Source organism: Tursiops truncatus, chromosome 15, assembly GCF_011762595.2.
Source record: "Tursiops truncatus isolate mTurTru1 chromosome 15, mTurTru1.mat.Y, whole genome shotgun sequence".
In the NCBI taxonomy this organism is placed as follows: Eukaryota; Metazoa; Chordata; class Mammalia; order Artiodactyla; family Delphinidae; genus Tursiops; species Tursiops truncatus.
Genome location: NC_047048.1, coordinates 81,217,922 through 81,239,325, shown reverse-complemented (window position 1 = coordinate 81,239,325; position 21,404 = coordinate 81,217,922). Strand labels below are relative to the sequence as shown.

The window sequence follows — 21,404 nt, the reverse complement described above, 5'->3', positions numbered from 1 at the left end:
TCCTGTTTGTTCCAAGGAAACTCCAAGGATTGCTTTGGATTTGCCAGCCTTGTTCGCGTGTGCATCCCTGAACCGGTCCCTGAGGTCTGGGTTTAAATCCAGCCCCACCATTTACTATATGTGACCTAGGATGAGGAACTTAGCTGCAGTCGGTTTCCCATGGCTGTGATGACAGATGACCACACACTTAGTAGCTGGAAGCAACACAAAATTATTATCCCTGAGTTCCGGACGTCAGAAGTCCAAAATGGGCAGCACTGGGCTAAAATCAAGGTGTTGGCAGGGCTGATTCCTTCTGGGGGCTCTAGGGGAGAACCGCTTTCTTTGCCGTTGCTGCCTTCCAGAGCCGGCCCCCCGCCTTCACTGTGGCCCCCTCCCCCACCTTCAAAGCCAACAATGTCCACCGAGTCTTCCTCACATCACATGACTCTGACGCTGCCCACCTGCCTCCCTCTTTGACTTATGAATACCCTGTGATTCCGCTGGGGCACCTGATAACCCAGGATCGTCTTTCCATCTCAAGGTCAGCTGATTAGCAACTTTAATTCCACCTAATCTTCCTTTGCCACGAAACGTAACATGTTCACAGGCTGTGGGGATTCGGCTGTGGACAGCTGGGAGGCCACTATTCTGCCCACCACACTCACCTCACTGCCATTGTCTGTAAAATTGGACAGTAGCATTTGTCCCTCAAAGGATCATGCTGAGGCGGAAAGGAGAGCTCTCAGCATAGAGCCTGGCACACAGTAGGTGCTCAGCAAGTGAACAGGTCACCCACCAGCCTCAGAATCTGTGGACTTACTCACGAGCATTTCTGAGGAGCTTCATAGTTATGTTGGAAGAAAGGCAGCACATGGTTTGGGTGACAAGCAATGTCGAATAGAATAAGGACTCAAGGGTGCAATGCCCCACGTCCCGGGGCTACCTCTGTGACTGCCATTTGGACAAGGCGGAGAGGGTATGTTTTTACCAGACACCACCCCATGGGAGGGCCCAAGAGAGAAGGAAAAACGCCAGAGCCACCCAGGAGGGTGGTGGCAGCTCTGTAACAAGGACACTGGGGGTTACTGACACCTCACCCCACTCGCCATCCCTCTGTCCACTCGTCCCAGATTAGAAGCGCAGCCCTTGGTGGCTGGAGCACACGGGGCACTGGGCACATGTGGCTGCTTGATTGACAGTCTGCATCTGAGTAACGACGGGATGCAGAGAGGTTTAGTGAGGTGGGGTCCCAGCTGCTCTGCCAGCCCCCACTGTCCTGGTGGCTATATGGGGCTCCGCCGTTGTCTGGCAGCACGTGGCCCGGGACACAGTCAATGTAAGGAAACGTTCGGTGAATGAAGATGCAGCAGGGAGGGAACTGAAGCTGGGGTCCGAGCATTGGTTCTGCCGCTGCTCGGCTCTGAGCCTCAGTTTCCCCATCTGCAGGTGAGAGAACCCCTTGCTGCTGAGCACACAGTGTGCCCTCTTTAAATGGCTGCTGCAGGAGGCACCAAGAGCGGCAAGGACTGCCCTCATCCTCAGCTGCCTCCGTGGATCTCCAGTCTGGGTCCCATGGGGACTGTTGGGGTTGAAGAGACTAATTCTGCCCATTCATGAGCCCGCTTTATAAACGAGGACTTGGAGGCACAGAGAGGGGAAGGAACTGGCTGAAGATCACACAGCTTAGAGGAGGGCGGGTCAGGTGCCCCAGCCCCAGCTTCAGCATCCCAGCGGAGTGGCCAGCAGGAGCCTGCTCTGCTTACCTTTCCAGATAGCAAATAAGAGAGAAATATGGCCAAACAATGGGAAACGCCAACCCGACCCCATCCCTTCCTCTCTTTCCCTTCCCTGCCCAATGTTTCTGAGAGCTTAATTACAGGTTTAATGATCCCTCTTACACAGTCACTGTCGTTCTAACAGTGGTGCGAGCCTCTGGTAAAGCCCTCATCCCAATCAACCTTGTTTTTATTGATTTGTAAGCAGCTCAATTGTCTGGGAAAAGACAACCCACCAGCCGGCATCTCTCAGTCCCACTGCATCACGGTGACACGCAGCGGCTGAGGCCACCCGCGGGCAGTTGGGGCCTCTGTGATGTATGTCCACAGATGCACAGTAAATGACACCCCATAATCTGGGGGGACAGGCAGGAACCATGCTGCATTGGCTGGAGCGTTGGAAATAATTCTGCATCTCAACATTTCTCCATGTCTAGACAAGAAGTACTGCCTGCCTGCCTAAAATATTAAAATTTCATATGCTACTCCCAGAGAGGCCCTTTGGTTGTAAACATACAGAGACAATTTGAGTTTTCTTTCTTTTCCTTCAGGTTTCCTCTTTATAGCCAGTTGTGTACGTTGCAGAGCTGGAGAGGCACCGTGAATTTCAGGACCCAGGTACTCCCCACCTTCTCATTCGTGTCCTGGTTTCATGTCTGGTACAAGTCCTACATCTGTCACTCGGCAGTTGTTTGCGCCCTCAGTTTCCTCATCTGAGAAATGGTGGTGATAATTCTGATCTCACTGGGTAATTGTTGGACTGGATGAAACATTAAACAAGATAACCTCTGTGCCGGGTTGAAATGTCCTCCTGAAATCCACATCCACCTGGAACCTCAGGATGTGATCTTGTTTGGAACTAGAGTCCCTTCAGGTGTATCGAGTTAAATGAGGCATCCTGGAGCAGGGCTGGACCTCGTCCAATATGACAGCTGTCCTCAGAAGGAGAGGCGAGAGAAACAGAGACAGCAGACACTGAGAGAGTTAACTAGTCAGTTCAGGCTGCCATAGCAAAAGACCACAGATGGGGTGGACAGGGGGTGCTTAAACAACAGACATATATTTCTCACAGTTCTGGAGGTCACAAGTCCAAGATCAGGGTGCCAGCATGCAAGTTCTGTGGTGTCTTTTCTTATAACGGCACTAATCCCGTCATGGGGCCCCACCCTCATGACCTCATCTAACCCTAATTACCTCCCAAAGACTCCACCTCCTAATAACATCACATTGGGGGTTAAGACTTCAATAGACAATTGGGGTGGGGGACACAATTAATCCATAACAAACAGAGAGGAGAAATACACAGAGAGAATCCATGTGACGACAGAGGCAGAGATTGGAGTGATGTGCCTACAAGCCCGAAATGACAAGATATGTCAGCAAACACCAGGACCCAGGAAGAGGCATGGAAGTATTCTCTCCTCAGAGAAAGCCTGGTCCTGCCAACACCTTGATTTCAGACTTCTATCTTCAGAACTATGGAAGAATAAGAGTCTGTTGTTACATCACTCTATTTGTGGTTACGTTGTTACAACTTCCCCAGGAAACAAATACAATAATGATTTGTGGAATACTTGGCACACGCAGGCACCCATCCTCACAACCATGCTTTGAAATATAGAGATGACTATTAGCCCATTCTGCAGATGGGGAAACCAAGCTCCCAGGCACTCAAGTGACTTGCCCAACCTCATACTCAGGGAGTTCCTCTACCCCTCCTGCTTGGCCTCACCCACAGTTCAGGAGAGAATCCTGGGCAGGAATGGGAAGATACTCCCTGCCCTCAGTCCCTCCTGCCCTGCCACAATTGCGGTGCCTGTGTCTGCGTTCCCCAGGCCAGAGCTCATCTTACTCCTGGAATGCAATTCAGTGCTTCTGGGAGACGATGTTTCACAGAAGCCTAACACCTAAGTCCGAGGGGCATCCTGCTGGATCCCTCAACAGATATTAACGGGGCACCTACTTTGTGCCAGGCTCTGTTCTAAGCCCCGCAAGCCGTCAGTGAACCTGACACACCAGGGAGGGCCTGCCCTCCGGAGCTCCGTGCTGCAATGGGGCACCCTGAGGAGTCTGGACTGGGGGCAGAGGAGGGGCTTCCTGTCGGTGGTGACTGCCGCACTGAGAGCTGGGGAGGTTGGGCAGCTGAAGCAGGGCTGGGAGGTGGCAGTGATGGGGAACTCTTGTCCGAGGAAGCAGCAGCACGAGCAAGGGCCTGTGGGTGGGAGATGGTGGGTCCACATGAGGAACTGAGAGGTCCAGTGCACCCGTAGCCTGGGCGTGAAGAGATCAGGCGGTAGGAGAAAAGAGCAGAGAGGCAGGACCCCGGCAGATGGGGCTGGGTGCCGGGGCTGTCCTGAAGGCTGTGACGAGCCGCAGAAGGGCTCATAGAAGGAGCACGTGTGCAGTTTGGAAAGCTTGCTCCCCCAGGGGGACACTCTTCCTTCCAGGCCCCATCTTTCTCCATAGGCAGGGCTGGGGGCTCCCTGGGTCCTCCCTCCACAGGTGGGGCCCAGGACCTCCTCAGAGGCTCCCAGCCCTGAATGGGGAAGCCTGGGGTTTGCACCTGCAGGGACGTCTAAGGTCACAGTGAGTGGTGGCACCAGACAGGAGGGGACAGACAAGGGCAGACACCTGAGCAGGTATCCACAGAAGGCCCAAGGCATGCGGCCACCAGTCCACCTGCAGAGGAGCCAGCTGGTCAGGGCAGCCACGCAAGCCGGGAACGGGAGCCGGGTGGGCCCCATAATCCAATATGACCAGTGTCCTTGTAAGAAGGCAGCCACGTGAAGACACGGACACACAGGGAGAGGGGCACGGGATGACGGAAGCAGAGACTGGACCGGCGCAGCTACAAGGCAAGGAACACCAAGGACAGCTGGCAGCCATCAGAAGCCAGGAAGAGGCAAGGAAGGAAGGAGACCCTACCGTTGCGGGAGGGAGCACGGCCCTGCCCACACGCCTTGGTTTGGGACTTCTGGCCTTCAGAACGCTGAGAGAATACATTTCTGTTGTTTGAAGCCAAGTTTGTGGCACTTTGTCACAGCGGCCCGGAGGAAACTGGTACACATTTTACAGATAACGACTCTGGGCCTCCGTAGAGGATGTGAACAATGTCAGGTCACACGCTGGGACCAGTAGGACCCAGCCTTCCGACTTGGGTCCGCTCCCACCCCTGCTAAGGCCATGTCTGTTCAATTAAATGTTTGTGGAGCTCAAACAAGACCTGTGTCCTCAGGAGGGGTTCCCAGACTGCCCCGGCCCACGGTGGCCTCACCTCTCATGAGCTTAAAGCCCACCTGGGGGCAGCACCCCATGGATGAACTCACCCTGCTGCGTGGCCCTGCTTGGTCTTGAACTGCCCCACTGCTCCCCTCCACACACACACACACACACACACACACACACACACACACACACACCCCAACAAGCATATGCACACATCCGTGCAAGGCACACACACACGGCCAAGAAGAGTGCAGGGAGCTCAGTGATGATGTGGGTCGATGTCCTTTGAATTCCCACTTCCCAGCTCTGCTGCTGCTGTATTGCAGTACACGTCAGCCAACTCCCAGCAGACACGGTAGAGCACCTGCAGCCTCCTGCAAACGCACGAGGGCAAGACAGAGTCCGGTTCTGAGACACCAGGATGGAAAAGATCCGGAACATCATCAGAATGGAGACGCTGAGGCCCAGGAAGGGGGAGGGCCCGCTTGGCCAGCAGGTCTGAGCCTGGGCAGAGAGGGACACCCAGCCCCTGTGACCCCCTTGGCAGGCTGCCTGATCTCAAGGACATGGCAAGTTACCAAGAGCCCGGCTCGGGAGTGAGGGAGCCACAGGCAGACCCTCGCTCTGCTCCCTACCGGCTGGGCCATCGGCCAACAGGTGGGTGCTGGGCACCTCTCCTGGGGCCAGCCCCGGGCCAGGCTCGGGGGCTGCCTGATGAGCAGCAAGGAGCTGGCTACCGTTCCTAGGGATGCACAGTCTAGCAGAGCAGAATGACACTAAATGAACCCCGGGTTGCTTCTCACACACACAGCAGACTTACGGGGGGAGTTGAGTATAAGCATTCAGCTTCCCCAGGAATAAGCGTGGAGGGAAATGCCCATCAGGAGGGGCCGAGCCCTCCAGCACGCGGCCCACAGATCTGAGCCGGAGGCTGAGCTGCCATCTCCTCAGTTCCTCTGCTCAGAGCTGAGCACCCCGCGGGTGAAGGATGACGCTGCAGCTTAAAGATGTCATTTTCCACGCAACGTGGTCCCAAGGCCAGGGCTCCATCCGGCGTCCGAGCTCTGCATGGAACGCATCGCCTTGCCGGCCTTATGCTATCAATCTTGGCAAATCCAGGCTCGGGCCGAGCCCTCTCCGTGGTCCGCAGTGGACACTCCTGGTTGCCCAGACAGCATCCATTCCCCTGTTCCACTGCCCTCTCAGGGCCTCGAAGTTCCTGTGTGCACGGGATTGCCAGACAAAATACAGCATATCCAGTTAAATTTGAATTTCAGATAAACAGTGAATAACATTAATACGTTTAGATATATATCCATATCTATGTATACTTATAATATATAAGTGTAAATATAAATTATAATACATTACACGTACGGCTTAATATATATATATATATATTTGTTAATTTATATGTTGGACATTCTAAAAATCTTGTACTCAAAATTCTTCATTGTTTATCAGGAATTCAAGTTTACCTGGCCCCCTGCTGAGCATGGCCCATGCTCTGTTCGGGGACAAGCCCTGGCCAGGTTAGCCAAGCAGCCCTGGGTCCCGGTCCAGCCACAGGCCCTGCTTCCAAGAGGGGTCCCTGGCCCCAGACGGAAGTGAACTGCTTGGGCTCTTGCAGAAGTGAACTTTCTCTTTCCTACTATTTTAAACCTGGAAGAAAACAGTGACAAGAGACACTGACTGTCACCTTTGGCCAAGTGCAGGCTGGTCTGAGGATGATGTCAACACAGCGGACACAGAGCGGCAGGTGGGGGACTCTGGCCCAGCCGTATTGCTGGAGCTGCTGAAGCCACAGCAGCTTCTGACTTTCTAGGTTTAGCAGGTCCCCAAACCTTCCCTTCATTATTAAAGTCAGTTGGAGTTGAGTTTTCTGGGGCAGCCAACCCACGCTGCCTGTCTTGTGCGTGGGCTTGTCCCTTGAGCCCTAGTCTCCCTAATGAAGGTGAGTCCCCAGAATTAACATCACTCAGTCCCCGGGCACCCGCGGGCTTTTCCAGCAACAAAGCATCCACTCCAGGGGCCTCCTGGGTCTGACTCTTCTTGTCTGGGCTCGCCGACCCTGGCAATGCGTAGGGCCTGTTGGACCCAGGAGCCCTGCCCAGCTTTGGTCTCCACCGTCTCCGCACTGATTTATCTTCTCGAGGAATTCCTCACCTGACTGCGGTCCAGGGTACAGCGTCAGACACCCATCGCCGAGCCTGACTGATAAACCTTCACGAGGGGAGCAAGAGGAAACTTGTCTTACTGTTTCCGACACACGGAGCCAGGGGCGGCTCCCAGCCAGGGAAGGCGTTCTGCTTCTGGAATTCTTTGGGTGTTAAACAATGGAACAAGAATCACGAGTGTCTCCACAGGCCCAAATGGGAAGCAGAGCCGAGAGGACCCTCACCCTTAAACGAAACCGCCCCTGAATCTCGCCCCAGCTGGCGTTCAGCCGTGTTCTCCTTGTTGCTTTTCCTGGTTCTGACCCCATGTCTAGGTGGGATCCCAGACCAGGCAAGAATGAGGGAAGCTAGTGTCAGCGCAGGCAGAGAACCCATCTTCCACCCTGCAGACTGCATGCACGGAAGAATCTGCATGAGAAACGAAATAGATTCCTGGGGTTGGAAGAGGTGGCGGCCGCCGCAGTGGTGCTTGATTTTCCTGAGGCAGGCAGTGGAGTCTCTTTGCTGGACACTCAGTCCTCACAAGGGCCCCCAGCTCGCATCAATGCGAGGCACCCGGCTTTCCTACTGTTTTACAATTATAAACGCATCACACACTTGTCGGAACAAGCCAGGTGACCAAGATGCATGAAGAGGAAGTTGACTTCTCCCGTCCCTCCCCTCCCCCACTCCCAATCCCACACTCTGCCATCCACACCTCTTCTCTGTTCCCCCCCAAACACCCCTCGAAGACCCCGCAAAGTGTAGTCGCGCAATAAACACCACTCAGAACTGTTTTACAGAAACCTGTGCTGGCATCTTCCCAGATCTATTCATGCGGCCCTAACTTGTGACTTTCCATAGCAGCAGATATTCCTCACTTTACCCTGCGCATGACATTTAGGCTGTTCCTGGTTTTGTTTGTTAACTACAAACCACCCTGCCATTGACATCTGTGTATGCAGGTGTGAAAGCCAAGAGACTGAACAATTGTAATTGCGCGGCACCATCCTGTCGGAAGGAGGTGGCCTCCAGTGTCTGGAGTGGGCGGTCAGAGGAGGCCAGCTCTGAGAAGAGCTCCTGGGACGGTGAAGTCCCCAGGCTTTTATTTCTCTAAGATCCATTTGTACAGACAGGATTGTTCAGTTAGGGATGTGCACTCTTCTTTTAATATAAATCACCAGCATTTCTTTTTCTGCAAATGATACAAAAATCTTACATTGACTTCTATGCACGGGGCCTCGGGGCTGAGTGAGCTGAGGGCCTCAGTGCACAACACACGCCATGAGTTGTGTCCACAAGCAGGAAGGCACTTCCTTTGCAAAGATGGGTGGCGTGTGAACTGCAGAGGAGAAGAGAAGACAGCAGGACCTGCACAGTGATGGGTCCCACGTCGTCACCCACACGCCACCAGGCCGCTGGGGCGGGGGAGGGGGGCGGGACCGGGCTGCACCAGCCCAGCAAATGTCCTGAGGACGACGCTGAGTGGTCACAGCTGATTGCTGTGTGGAGTCCTTTGATCCTTTCAAATACACTGCTGAAAACTCCTTATTTGTACGTATGCAAAAGAATGGAGTGAATCCAGAACTGTTGGGAACTGCTATTCTAGGCCAGCTCGGCATGATTGAAATGTAATGCAAGCCACATTTAAAAGTTTCTAGTAATCCCTTCTAAAAAAAAAAAGAGGTAAAAAGGAAGAGGTGACATCATTTTTTTTTGGCCACGCCATGTGGCTTGAGGGATATTCGTTCCCCGACCAGGGATCAAACCCAGGTCCCAGCAATGAAAGCACCGAGTCCTAACCACTGGACCGCCAGGGAATTCCCAACATTAATTTTAATAATATATGAACTTAACACAAAATATCCAAAATCTTATCCTTTCAACGTGCAAGCCAATTGTTGACATTTTCACTTGAAAATACGAAGACTGTGAAATCCACCACGTATGTCATACTTGCTGCACAGCTCAGTTCAGACCAGCCACATTTTAAGATGCCTTACTGGACAAATCTAGAATGTTCTGGGCTTGGAGGACCACTACATGCATCCATCCAATGGGTACCTACTGAGCCCCTGCCCCAACCCCGGGGTTTGCTGTGCTGTGAGGAGACAGACGGGGACCTCTCAGCCCCAGGACCCTGTCAGGTTGTTCCCAGCACCCATTTAAAAGCTTCCATGACGGGATGGAGGTTCCCCATCACCCCCAAAGAAATCAGTTATTAAAGCAGCTTTTATGTCCTTTTCAGCCCCTAAAACTGGTTCTGCCTTTTGGAAGCACAAGAGATGCACCGGCTCCTTCTTCCCCTCGGACCTTCACTCATTCGTCCATCTCTCGTTCACTCAGCAGTATTTACTGAGCACCTACAATGGGCCAAGCTCTGTTCTCAGTGCCGGGGGTACAACTGTGAACGGCACCAACCCAGTCCCCGCACTCAGAGCTCAGAGCTGAATGGGGCAAACATGCAAACAAGCAGGTAGTTAGAAGCCCAGGGGAGGCCTGTGGGAGCCCCAAGGAGGGGGCCTCACCTGATCTTGGGAGCAGCAGTCTTGCCAGAGGGAACAGTCTTGAGATAAGACTTGGGAGGTTAGGGCAGTTATCTTGAGGGGCAGGGGGAGGCGGAGGCATGCTTGTAGGCAGAGCGAACAGCATGTGCTAAGGTCCAGGGGTGAGAGGGGGCCTCTGGGGGGCCTGGAGCTCTCCCACGGCTGAGATGCAGACCTGTGCTAGAGGCAGAGAGGCACGAGACGGGTGGGAGGCGTTGAAGGAGTCAGCGGGGGCTGCACAGGGCATGCTGAGGAGTTCGGAATGGTCTAGATTTTATCCCAGAGGCACACTGCGGAAGACTGGAAGACAGAGAGCCCTCCCACGACTTGCCCCCAAGCCTTCCCCTCCCTCTCCCCCTCCCCATTCCCCCCTCAAATAACCAGGCATCCAGACCTTGGGGCTCCCTGGTTTTTCCAGCTGTTACAGTTTGCCAGGAGCTGGACCCCTGGCTTCTCTGCAGGGCTCGGAGGTGAGGGATTGAGGGGTGCCGAGTTCACCCAGGACGAGGGCTACCACCCTCCTCGCTGGCATCCTCCTTCCCATCCTGCCCCGCAAGTCCATTCTCCACAGACCGCCCCCCCCCCGCCGCCCCCGGGATCTTCTCAACAGCCAGACAGGCCCCGTCCCTTCCCATCGCCCTCCCAAGGCCAACCAGGCCCATGTGGTCAGCCCCGGCCCTGCTCCCGTGTCCTCCCTCTAGGCCTCACTACTCTCCCACCACGTGGGCCGTCTTCCTTTTCCCCAAACATTCTGAGATGTTTCCCACCTCAAGGTCTGTGCACGTGCCATTCCCTCTGCCTGGAAGGCTCTTCCGCACCCCACCCGACCCCTTGCAGGCTGGGGCCCTCAGGTGTCAACAAAGCTGGCGTCTCCTCCAGACACCAGAGGTGGCGCTTCCGCCCTTGATGCCTTGGTGGCATGGCCACGGCCTGTCATTACTTTGTGTTTGTGACTGTTCGCTCTCTGCCCCTCCCCCAGCCCCCCAGCAGACCGGGAGCTCCTGCTGTCACACCCCCAGCATGGAGAACACTGCCAAGCACGGAAGAGGAAGCCAGTGGATACGTGTTGAATGAATAAATGACGTTGTTCAAACGTTTCCGAGCCAAGTGCTCTTTGGCTGTAAAATGATAATCCCAGTCCCCCCTCCCCAGGGTTTTCGGGGGTCCTGAGACGCTGTATGTGAAGCCCTCAGAGTCAGGTACGGCCGGTGGCGACTGCTCGGTGACCGCCAGCCCTCACGCCACCTGCGGCTCCAGCTAGCAGGACGCTTGAGAGCACAGATTCCGGACCCAAACTGCCCGCTTCCTCCACGTCTGGGCTGGTGACCTTGGGCACGTGTGGAGCCAAATCTTCATCTATGTAAAGCGTGCGCTGCTGCGAGGATGAAAGAAACGGACGCCGTGGAGATCTTAGCAGGTCCCTGGTGACGGAGAGCACCACAGAAATGGCAGCTGAAGTTACTCGGCACACGCCTCTCTGGCTCAGCTGGAATTCCCTGGAAAACAGAGCTGGAGGCCGAGCTCGGCCCTGACACTTGACTGTGGAGTGCAGTCCCAGGAAGCAAGAGTGAGAAGAGGGAGAGGCTGGCATCACCAAGCCAGCCACCGCTGCCTGCTCGCTCAGGCAGGATGTCCCGGGAGAGGCCGTGAGACCCCTTCCTCCCAGACCAGTCTGCCTGCAGAAGGAGGCGAGGCTGACTCATCTCCTGTCCCACCTGGTCAGTGTTCTACCCTGGTGGGTGTCGACTGCCCCCCCATACTCTTAGACCGTGCTGCTTGGGACAGCCACTGGAGAAAGCAAAGCATCTGAGGGTCCCCTTTGTGTGAACCTGGGCCCCCAAGTCCAAGGGCAAAACGGGGGCTTCGCTGAAGCCAGACCCTCGCCAGGGGCCGGGAGGTCCAGGGGTGGGGCGTGCAGAGGTGCAGGGATGTGACAACAAGGGAGGCGGCTGGTGGTTTGCAGCCCTGGGGACAGAACGCTGCTTTGCTGGGGAAAGCATCCGAGGCCCCAGGAGCAGGTGGGACCGTGTGGAGCCCGGAGTGACACATAAACTGGGCTGGCGCCCTCACTCCGCACCACCTGCACGGCTATACCCACCCCACCATCTCCACAACAGGCCCGGTAATCGTCCCACACCAACTTGTGGGAAACAAATCAATTACTATTTCTAAAGCACTAGGATCAGTGCCCTGCATACAAAAGCACCACCTAAGAGTTTGTGAACAAGTGAACGAATCTAGGTATTTTTCGTGAAAAGGGTGCGGGTGGTTTCCGGTCTGTATTTGATGTATTTGATTTTTCTTCGGCCAGCGTTGGATAGATGGCGGCTCCCTTCGGGGCGAGGGTGTGGCGCGCGGGCCGGCCTCGCGCCGCTGCTCCCAGCGCCCTGGCTGTGCAGTTGCCACCCTCGGTGGCCGTGGCTGCTGCAGGGACTCCGCCATTATCCCAGAGTCAGAACCGGTGCTCCAAGTGTCATTTCAAACTAAAATAAGACGGGGGAGTTCATTTATGCCGAGACTACGGTATTTTCCCGAGCTGCCTGCAGGACAGAAGAATAAAAAATTTATCCTTAATCGCATTTTGCTGAATTTCGCCTCAGGAGATTTCCTCCCCGCAGGAGTTTGGAAGGATTCCAGTCTGTGCTGCATCCCCTTCCTCAGCCAGCCTCCTGCCTCTCTTCTCCTCTTCGGAGACTCTGCGGCCACAGCCTGTCTTCTCTTCTTCCTGTCTTCACCCCGGAGACATGTCTGGACACTGGTCACCCCACCCCAGGCAACTCTGGGAAGGAAAGGGAAAAAGCAGACAGCCCCATAATCAACTTCCCCTCCCTTTCCCCCTCCTCCCGCCTGTAGATGTGTGAGAAGACAGAACAACAGGGCACTAAAAGATGCGAAAAATTAAGGGGGTGCACAGAGAGGTGGTGAAGCAAGGTCCAGGACACTAGATGATACAGTGATAACAACAGTTACGCATTTAAAAAGCAATCCATGTTTATGAATGTGTATTATGTAAATGCAGAAAGAAAAAGCTAGAAAGATACCCAACAAACTTTTTTTCTTTTTTGCTTTTTTTTTTTTTTTTTTTTTGCGGTACGCGGGCCTCTCACTGTTGTGGCCTCTCCCGTTGCGGAGCACAGGCTCTGGACGTGCACGCTCAGTGGCCAAGGCTCACGGGTCTAGCCTCTCTGTGGCACGTGGGATCTTCCCGGACCGGGGCACGAACCTATGTCCCCTGCATCGGCAGGCGGACTCTCAACCACTGCGCCACCAGGGAAGCCCCCCAACAAACTTTTAACAGTGGTTCCTCTGGAATGGGGCATGAAGTGAGAAATAAGAAAAACAAAGAGGGGACTTCTGATTTCTGCTCCATGCGTACTTCTCTGCTGTTTACATTTTTTAAAAGTAACTTTTTAAATTTTAATTTAAAACATTAAAAGGGGATATCCAGGGCTTCCCTGGTGGCGCAGTGGTTGAGAGTCTGCCTGCCGATGCAGGGGACGCGGGTTCGTGTCCCGGTCCGGGAAGATCCCACATGCCGTGGAGCGGCTGGGCCCGTGAGCCGTGGCCGCTGAGCCTGCGCGTCTGGAGCCTGTGCTCCGCAACGGGAGAGGCCACAGCAGTGAGAGGCCCGCGTACCGCAAAAAAAAAAAAAAAAAAAGGGGGGGGGGAATATCCAATGAGATTAAAAATAAATTCAAACTGTATTATATCGCTTTTTGGCAAATATGTGGGGAATTGCTATATGCTACCAATGGCAGTGTATACTGATAATCACCTGGTGGATGACTTTTCAGTATTTGTGGAAATTTAAATACACAAGTCAGCACCCAGCACCTCCATTTTTCTGAGATGTGTGCACTAAAGAGACAGGCAAGGACATCCACTGTGGGACTGTCCACAATACCAAAGACTGACATCCTAAAAGTCCCTCCGTAGGTGGCTGGTAGAATAAACTATGGGGTGTCCAAACGGTGACGTCCACTACAGCCTTTAAAGGCACGAAACAGAGTTACACCTGCTGAACGAGGGACGCCCTGGGTACACACATAAGTATATGCAAACACGTAGTAGGGCGCCTCCAAAGGAACGCACCAAACTGATCCCCGTGGATGGCAGCCACCGTGCTGTTCTCCAAATACTTCCGACCCACTCCACTTCCTGACTGCCTTGAGGTAGGGTGGGACCATGTGACCACATCTGGCCCCTGAGTGGTGAGCAGCAGTGTCCCAGGATACTGGGCGATCCCCGCGAGCTCTTTTCTCTGGCCACGTTTCTTTGAACAGCCGCATTCAAGATGGTGGCTCTGCACTGACCTCGTCCCCATGAGCAGAGCCCCCTCCCAACCGAGATGTACATGTGGCTTTGAACCCTGGAGAACTGGGCTCTTCGTCTTTACCCTTGTGGAAGAATAACCCAGCCTCCCTCGACACGTGCTCCGTGTCACTCCCACCCAGGGGTTAGGGGTTTGGGCAGCTGGGCCAGGCCCCTGCCGGCCTGGTCTCCCACCACTGGCCCCGTTCTCTGCTTCTGGCCACAGCTGTCCCCATGGCGCCAGCAGACCCCGTGAGATTGAGAACCGTGTCGTCTTTTTTTTTAATTTAATTTTATTTATTTTTTTATACAGCAGGTCCTTATTAGTTATCCATTTTACACATATTAATGTGTACATGTCAATCCCAATCTCCCCATTCATCACACCCCCCCACCCCCGCCACCTTCCCCCCTTGGTGTCCATACGTTTGTTCTCTACATCGGTGTCTCTATTTCTGCCCTGCAAACCGGTTCATCTGTACCATTTTTCTAGGTTCCACATATATGCGTTAATATACGATATTTGTTTTTCTCTTTCTGACCTACTTCACTCTGTATGACAGTCTCTAGGTCCATCCACGTCTCTACAAATGACCCAATTTCCTTCCTTCTTATGGCTGAGTAATATTCCAATATACCACATCTTCTTTATCCATTCGTCTGTCGTTGGGCATTTAGGTTGCTTCCGTGTCCTGGCTATTGTAAATAGTGCTGCAATGAATATTGGGCTGCATGTGTCTTTTGAATTATGGTTTTCTCTGGGTATATGCCCAGTAGTGGGATTGCTGGGTCGTATGGTAGTTCTATTTTTAGTTTTTTAAGGAACCTCCATACTGTTCTCCATAGTGGCTGTATCAATTTACATTCCCACCAACAGTGCAGGAGGGTTCCCTTTTCTCCACACCCTCTCCGGTATTTGTTGTTTGTAGATTTTCTGACGATGCCCATTCTAAGTGGAGGTATCACCTCACACCAGTGAGAACCGTGTCTTCTTCTCAATGGCATTCCAGAGCCGAGCACTCAGTAGGTTTCAGCCAACATTGGTGGAATGAAATAAATGAATTCATTTCTCAGGAAGCGTGCAAGAGACTTGACGGGTCCTTGTCAGATCTGGTCCCAGAGGAAGGCGGAAACTTTCCATAGTTCTTCCTTCTTTCACGGCGGCAGAGAGTGCCGGCTGCCGCCCCATGGCCACGCTCCCCACCTCCTTCCTGAGCAGCAGATCCCAGCTAATGGCCTACGGGTCCCTGCTGCCCTTGCAGCTCGAGCACAATGAAATGAGCGTGGATGCTGACCGGAGCTGTGGGAGGAGGGGCTCCTTAAGAGGTGGACAGACAGCCAGGGGTGCCCCTTTTGCCCTGTCCCCTGTCATTGACTGGGTTCCCTCACAAGCTGACTCTGAGTCAAGGATTCAAGCATAATGGATTTTTTCAGAGTAGCGCCATGGGGAGGTGAGTCGGAGAAAGGGAGGAACGGTGCAGAGCACACGGATGGGCAGTCACTGCTGTGGGCAGCGACTCAGTGCTGCTGGGACCTTCGGGGAAACGGTGCAGAACACACCTCTCAGACTTATCCCACCAGGAGGCGAAGAAGCTGAGGTATTTATCCGCCAGCTCTTGTTTATCTCTGAGGACGGCTTGAGGGTACTTCCTGTTTTCAGCTCCTGTTCCTGAGCTGAGAGTGAATCTTCCGGCAGAGTCATGGGGGCTTACAGTAGGGCAACCTTGGCCTATATAAGAACAGTGAGAGTCATCAGCAGTTCTTCTTACACTCCCAGTCCCTTTCTTCCTCCCTGGAACACAGAGTTGATGTCCGGAGTTTCAGCAGCCATATTTGACCATGAGGCAAACCTAGGTATGGAAACCACATGCTAAAGATGGAGAAGCAAAACCACAAAAACAAAAACCAAAATAACAAGAATAATACCTGGGTCTTAACTAACACCACAGAGCTGCCATCACAACCTACTTTCAAACCAGAGAGGTAAATAAATTCTCATCTTAAGCCACTATTATTTTAGATGTTTGTTAGCAGCAACCAAATGCTCCTGACTGACAGATCATGCAATGGCCATGTTCCTCACTCCTATTATGAGCTCTAATAATGCTGCCATGGATGATCATGAGAGGGAGGAGGGGGATACTCTAATGATACCAAAATAACAGCTAACACATAATGTCTCTTCTGCACTTAAGCACTTTATGTGCCTTAACCTGTTTAGTCTTCATAACAACCCCAAGAAACAGATACTATTTCCATTTCACGGATGAGACTGAAACACAGAGAGGTTGAGCCACTTGTCCAAAGTCACACAACGAGTAAGTAGCAAAGCTTGGATGTGAACCCAGGCCGTCTCGCTCTGGAGCCCAACTCCAATCCACTACAATGCATCACCTTCTCCCTCAGCCTTTCCTGATATCCTTGAAAGGCCATTTCATTCCCCCACCTGCTCCCTGCCTTGAAACTTTCCAGAATGACAACTTTGATACTTCACATTATAAGTAAATAAACCCATCAGGCTTCACAAAGAAAAGAATATGATTTCTGAACAAGCCTTTCTCAGGACAAAGAGTAAATTGCCTCTTTGCAATTTAACAAAGCTCTTTATAGAAGAGGGGATGGAGGGTGGAGAGAAAACTCCTCAGAACCTAAGGAGAAGGCGTGGGGCTCCATAAAGCCTCGGCAGCCGAGGGCACGTGGACCTTCCCGAGCGCGTCCAGCAAGAGAGCAGCGGGGCCTCTGCCCTACGCCGGACTCTATGCTGGGCCTGAGGATACAGCCATGAACGAGACCACAGAGATCTCAGCCTCATAAAGGCACAGTCTGGGGAGGAGTGAGACATTAATCACGTCGTCAAAGGCATAAATGTAAAAGTAGGATTGTGATAGGAGGGTCTGACCTTGACACGTGCAAAAGGCCCTATGGCTGAAATGATTAAATGCGATAAAACGTAAACCTTTTAAGACACAACTTGCTGAATGGGAGCATTATGGGTATTTCCTCGGGCTGATGCCAGCAAGCGTTTGCGTCAACTAAGAAATTTCCCTTGTTGTGACTCTGCGCTCCACAAGCCACCCGCTGGCTTGTCGTCCACGGCAAGGTCTGCTTAGGAGGAGAATTGGGCTGATCACTGACCCAACAATAGGTATTTCTTATTATAAGCAAATTCGGTGGCATTCTGGTCTGACGTAAGAACTCGGTTAAGATGTGAGATGGGCCCAGCTAAGCAAGTTGGTGCAGTCAGGGGTCTCAGCCAGTGTTGATGTCTCTGACCTACTCTAATTTCACCCAGATAATCAGCCCCACCCAGTGAGCCAGCCCTTTGCAAGTGGACATTCTCCACCCCACCCCTCACCCACTGGAGTTACTGTGAGGATTAAAAATAAGGGGTTTGGCAGCCGCATAGCACAGGGAGATCAGCTCTGTGCTTTCTCACCACCTAGAGGGGTGGGATAGGGAGGGTGGGAGGGAGGGAGACGCAAGAGGGAAGAGATGTGGGAACATATGTATATGTATAACTGATTCACTTTGTTATAGAGCAGAAACTAACACACCATTGTAAAGCAATTATACTCCAATAAAGATGTAAAAATATATATATATATAGTTGACAAAAAACGCTAAGTACTTTTTACATATAATCTTATTCTTAACTTCTTTTAGTAAATTAAAATGTCAATCAATTTAATTATTTCTCAGCCATTTCTTGCTAAGATCTAATAAACACATTCCTTTAGCTTATGAAGAAATTATACTGGAATGTTTTCTTTTATCCAATGCTGGCAATATTTTTTAAAATTTCACATTATATAACAATTTTACATCATGTTAAAATCTTGCCGTAGCATCAATCTTTAGATTACAGCATCCTTTTCTTATATTCGTTTGCTTTTATCTGCTGTGGAGAAATTCTTTTATGTCGTACTTCTTTAAAGTTTGTTTTACATCTCTTTGTCAAAAATGTCAGCCATTTATTTACCCCATGTAGATTTGAAAGAAACAATAAAAACAATTCTTGTTTTTTAAAAAAAAAAGGAGGGGTGCTTGGGAGACAGTATGTTTCCTTTTTATCATTTCTCAGATTTCAGACAAGTATCTCAGCCTGGCTTCAGGCAAACCCGGTGCTGCAGGAAGCCCTCAGCTCCTGCGTCTTTCCAGACATCAGCTGAGGGTCTCAAACATCCTAAGAGCAAATGTAAACTTTGCATTCTGTGTCTCCACGTGAACGAGGAGGCCGCTGGCCCCAGCAGCAAACAGAGACTGCATTGACATGTCACCCCACGACCTCATTTCTAAATTCAAACAAGGTAATGTCTCCCATAATGGGCTGTTGGGGCCTCCCTGCCCTGAGAACGCATATTTTATCATCGCCTTGTTGGACCAGGATTCAGAAAGGGCTCACCAGCCACCTGACAAGGCATCACAGTGTCCCCTTGAAAGGTTGTTGCCAGCTGTGAGCCCATCACTGTGAGTCTGGGGGGACCAGGCCAGATGCCAGCTCATCTGCCCACAGCTTGGCCCCATCCTGGGGTCCACCCTGTTTGCAAGGCTCCCCCCGGGAAAGATGCTCAGTGTGGCCGGGCCAGAGCAGGTGCGGAGAAGGAACTGCTTCTTCCCTGCCAGGGTCAGTGTCAGAGGGCACCTCTGGTCCGGCTCACACCTTATTACTGGGGATGTTGAGACCACAGTGGGGGAAGGACATGGCCAAGGTCACAAAGCAAGTCAAAGCACAGCCAAGAAGAGAAGAGAGAAGCTCATCTTCCCTCTACCCTCCACCGGCCAGCCCAGAGGGGCACGGCAGCCCCACCCAACAGGTCACCCAGACTACTCACGTTTCAGGACCTGGCTGGGCTCCCCCTTCTTCCAGGCCCCTCCTGACCATTCAGGCAGGCAGCAGGCCCCTTGTCCCAGCCCCACTGTCCCGAACTTCTCCCAGCACATCACTGAGCCCTGTGTTGGCCCTGCCTGGACGCTTGTCTGACTCACAGCACAGACCCCACGAGGGCAAGGGCCGAGGTGTGTGCCTTTATGCCGCACTATGGAAGAGGCACCCACGCTCGCAGATGTGCGCACTCGCACAGACACACGCTTATACAGGCCCACATTCTCACACAAGCTCAAACTCCCACAGAGACACACACTTAAACACACATGCACACACACTTATACACACTAGCACACACCCTGTGAATGAAGGGATGGATGAATGACACACTCACCACCCGTTGCACATTCTTGATTTCACACGCCTGGATCTCTGTCCCAGCAGGACCAGGCTGACCGCTGAAAAGAAAAGGATTCTGTTGTCCTAGTGGTGCTCTGATTTGCTTTGTGACCTTGGCCACCCTGGCCCCCCATCAAGGCCTGTTTCTCTGTTAGTCAGAGGGGTGGACCATGTGCCCACTTCTCACTCGAGCGTGCGTTCATGACTTAGCACGAGCCCAGACTGCAGAGGTGAGCGGGCTGCGTTGGATCCCGGGCCAGCGCCCACCAGCTGTGTGACTCCAGCTGAACCATTCAACCCCCCTGAGCCCCAGTCTCCTCAACTATAAATGAGCGTAGTAATAACCTCCTCACAGGTCTGCAGGAGAAACCACAGACACAGCCCCCGGCACTGGACAAGCATTTGGTTCTCCTAGTTTAGGGTACCCCAAACACAGAGCCTGAGGCAAGGGTTTTGGTGCAAGCAGTTTAGGGGAGGTGGTCCAGGAGGGGAGGGAGTGGAGAGCAAGGCAGTGAAGAAGGTAAATGAATACAAGGTGTGATAGAGTGGCCCCCCTGTGGCCAGGGACCTGCTTAGAGACTGTGTAGGACATGCCCCAACATTGTCCCACAAAGGGCCAAGGGATCTTGACCTCCCAACTCCTGTCTGTCGTTGACTGAGGCTGCCTCTGGGGAGGGTAAAGGAGGACGTCTTAACTCCCCAGCACTTCCGCTCTGTCTCTATGCTTGGGTTCAGAATACTCCACCTGTGGCCAGAGAAACCCTGAGGCTTCAGAAGTGCAGGAAGCCGTCAGCAGCCAAGCTCCAGGGTGGACCATGGAGATAGGGTGGGCCGTTGGCAGCATCTGCTACAGCTGCTGACATCACCGTCAACAGCCACAGCAGCGGCGTCACAGCATCATCACTGTTATATCATCATCATCATCTTCATCACTGCCTTCATCCTATGCCGAAACATCAACCCGAACACAGACCTTACACCTTTCACAAAAATTAACTCTAACAGGATCATAGACCTAAGTGTAAAGTGCAAAGCTAAGAAACTCTGAGAAGGAAACAGGAAAAAATTCTAGGTGACCCTTGGTTGGGCAATGAGTTATTAGGTACCAAAAAATGGGATCCGTATGAATGAAATAATCTATAAGCTGGACTTCATTAGTATTAAAACTTCTGCTCTGTGGAAGACACTGTTAAGAAAATGAGAAGACAAGCCATAGACTGGGAGAAGACATTTGCAAGAGACACATCGGATAATGGACTGTTACCCAAAATATACAAAGAACTCTCAAAACTCAACAATAAGAAAACACACAACCCAATTTAAAAATGGGCCAGAAACCTTCACAGACACCTCACCAAAGAAGATATACAGAGAGCACATAAGCATCTGAAAAGTTGCTCCACATAATATATCATCAGGGAAAGGCAAATTAAAACAACAATGAGATACCACGACATACCTATTAGAAAGGCCAAAGTCCAGAACACTGACAACACCAGATGCTGGTGAGGTTGTGGAGCCACAGGAACGCTCATTCAGTGCTGGTGGGAAATGCAGAAGGTGCTGCCACTTTGGAAGACAGTTTGACTGTTTCTCATGAAACCAAACTCTTCTCATGGGATCTGGTGATCCAACTCCTTGGTATTTACCCAAAAGAGCTGAAAACATGTCCACACAAATACCTGCACATGGATGTTTATAGCAGCTTTAGTCATAACGACCAAAACTTGGAAACAACCAAGATGTCCTTCAGTAGGTGGATAAATAAATAAATAAACGGTGACGCATCCAGACAGTGGAATGTTACTCAGCACTAAAAAGAAATGAGCTATAGCAAGCCATGAAAAGACATGGAAGAAGCTTAAATGCATATGACTAAGTCAAAGGAGCCACTCTGGAAAGGCTACAGGTTATATGATTGCAACTCTATGACATTCTGGAAAAGGAAAGATTGTGGGGACAGTAAAAAAAGATCAGTGGTTGCCAGAGGTGGGGGCAGGGGGAGGAAAGGATAGGCAGAGCACAGGGGATTTTTAGGGCAGTGAAAGTAGTCTGTATGATACGACAATGGTCGTTCGTGACATCAAACATTTGCCCAAACCCGTAGAACGTACAACACCAAGAGTGGACCCTATACTACAAAATAGGATGGTCAGGGAAGAGCTGGTTGAGGAGGGGACGTTTG

At 52.1% G+C, this 21,404-nt stretch overlaps 1 long non-coding RNA gene across 1 annotated transcript; it reads right to left on the bottom strand.

Annotated features, from left to right (window-relative positions):
• Nucleotides 1-14,303: 14,303 nt before the first annotated feature.
• LOC109551356 (uncharacterized) lies at nt 14,304-20,835 on the bottom strand. Its single transcript, XR_002178126.3, has 4 exons — nt 20,679-20,835; nt 19,965-20,162; nt 19,215-19,278; nt 14,304-15,845 (listed from the first exon to the last, which is right to left on the bottom strand). It is a non-coding gene; the product is annotated as an uncharacterized lncRNA (long non-coding RNA).
• Between the last annotated feature and the right edge of the window lie 569 nt (nt 20,836-21,404).